This window comes from Ascaphus truei, chromosome 6, assembly GCF_040206685.1.
Source record: "Ascaphus truei isolate aAscTru1 chromosome 6, aAscTru1.hap1, whole genome shotgun sequence".
NCBI lineage: Eukaryota > Metazoa > Chordata > Amphibia > Anura > Ascaphidae > Ascaphus > Ascaphus truei.
The window spans coordinates 32,299,531-32,302,074 of record NC_134488.1 but is presented as its reverse complement, the minus strand read 5'-3'; positions in this window follow the sequence as shown (position 1 = coordinate 32,302,074).

Sequence of the window (2,544 nt, the reverse complement as noted above, 5' to 3'; positions counted from 1 at the left end):
CGCGCTGAGTGTGTCAGTTGATCCATGCGATCTTGCACAGTGGCGCCAACAAAGATGACTGTGGTGGCAGTAATAAATGCCCATTATCACATCTATACAGGATATTAAAGAGATCAATGTAATTAAAGTCCACAAATGATAAAAAGAGCAACAAGCATAATTCAAAACGAATCTATGGAGTACCACAGAGAAAAACCCATGTATGGGAGCTGTAACAGCGCTCCCTAATGGAACGGAGGCATATTGAATGCATATTGGTATATTACAATGAGCTGTGTACCCTCATTATTTGGGCCAGATAACATAACACATCCAACCTTGTGCAATACAAAAGAGAAATGAAAAACATATACAACATGTATCAATGTAGTCAAAATATGACAGGGTCCATTGAATAGTATTTAAGTCCGTGGTGTCCAACTTTTTATCCCCATTATTCCAGGAATGTGCCAGGTAAGTTCATTCCAGATATGTCCAAAATTGAAATATTTTTGCATCCACGATTACGGTAAGCACATGGAGGTGAATTCCTTCCGCATGATTACTGATGACTTGTAATGTCTCTCTGTTGTATTAGTCCGTAGGTGTTATCCATTGTTCTGTAGTGTATGGATCATGTAGAGACTTGATTACACCGGCATGGAAAATTGGGACGCTGTATTCCGAATTCCATGGTTGATATGGCTTATGGTCAGGAAGATCTCTAACTTGAGCCTTTCAATAGCATGCAGTATCTAGAAGATTAGACAAAATACATGCAGTAAGTGCACTCATCAAGTTGAATATAGAACATTTACCTATTGACAGACAGAGTTAGAACAGTTGTGTGTTACAAGAACATGGCATAGCCAATATAGTCATTCAGACCTTTCGGAGTCATTGATGCCCTCAACCACAACGATCTAAACATCAGATTGACGTTTCAGTCAAGTCCAATAAAAATCGAGTTTCTGGACTTGACAATCAGTATTGGCGAGGGTGGAGTGCTGTGTACTGACGTTTTTCGGAAACACACCGCTACAAATTCGATCTTGCACGCCAAAAGCTTTCATCCCCCCCACCAAGTGAAAGGCATCCCCACAAGCGAGTTTCTCAGACTGAAGAGAAATGTCTCGTCAATTCATGACTTTGACTTACGATCAAGGGAAATGAAATCAAGATTTTTACAAAGAGGCTATAGTAAGACCATGGTAGAGAGAGGGTACCGGAATAGCCTGAGCAAAACCTGTACTTCCCTCTTACAACCCAAGCGTAAGACAAAAGACAAAAAAGTTATCCGCTTTGTGGGGTCTTACAATCAGCAATGGCCACTACTACGTGGGGTCTTACAGCAACATTGGGGGGTGTTAATGACTGATCCTGACCTGGCACAAGCCCTGGGCAAACAAGTCACTATGACAAGCCGCCGGGCACCAAATCTTAAAGATACTTTGGTCAACAGTCATTACATCCCACATGTTGATAAAACTTTTTTGTCTGTTACCCCACGCATAGGATTTGCCAAATGTTTCAATGCTCGGCTTGCAAACATATGGAAAATAGACTCACGTTCCCAAATAGTCAAAAGACCCATGTCTACACAATTCACTCCACGCTCAACTGTAAATCTAAAGGGGTGATCTATTGTATCCTATGCCCCTGTGATCTACCTTATGTAGGCATGACTACAAGAGAAGTTAGATTTCGGGTTTTTGAACATGTCAGGAACATCAAGAATGCGCAAAGGGACCTTGATAGCTTCAAAAAAATTACAAGTGTCGCCAGGCATTTTTTGAATAAACATGCGGCGGACACTACGTTACTAAGGGCCTTTGCGCTTGACAAAGTCTCCCTCGGTATACGTGGAGGCGACCTGGAAAAAGCTCTCCTAAAAAAAGAGACCAGGTGGATTACACAAATCAACTCAATGATTCCGAAAGGTCTGAATGACTATATTGGCTATGCCATGTTCTTGTAACACACAACTGTTCTAACTCTGTCTGTCAATAGGTAAATGTTCTATATTCAACTTGATGAGTGCACTTACTGCATGTATTTTGTCTAATCTTCTAGATACTGCATGCTATTGAAAGGCTCAAGTTAGAGATCTTCCTGACCATAAGCCATATCAACCATGGAATTCGGAATACAGCGTCCCAATTTTCCATGCCTGTGTAATCAAGTCTCTACATGATCCATACACTACAGAACAATGGATAACACCTACGGACTAATACAACAGAGAGACATTACAAGTCATCAGTAATCATGCGGAAGGAATTCACCTCCATGTGCTTACCGTAATCGTGGATGCAAAAATATTTCAATTTTGGACATATCTGGAATGAACTTACCTGGCACATTCCTGGAATAATGGGGATAAAAAGTTGGACACCACGGACTTAAATACTATTCAATGGACTCTGTCATATTTTGACTACATTGATACATGTTGTATATGTTTTTCATTTCTCTTTTGTATTACACAAGGTTGGATGTGTTATGTTATCTGGCCCAAATACTGAGGGTACACAGCTCATTGTAATATAACAATATGCATTCAAT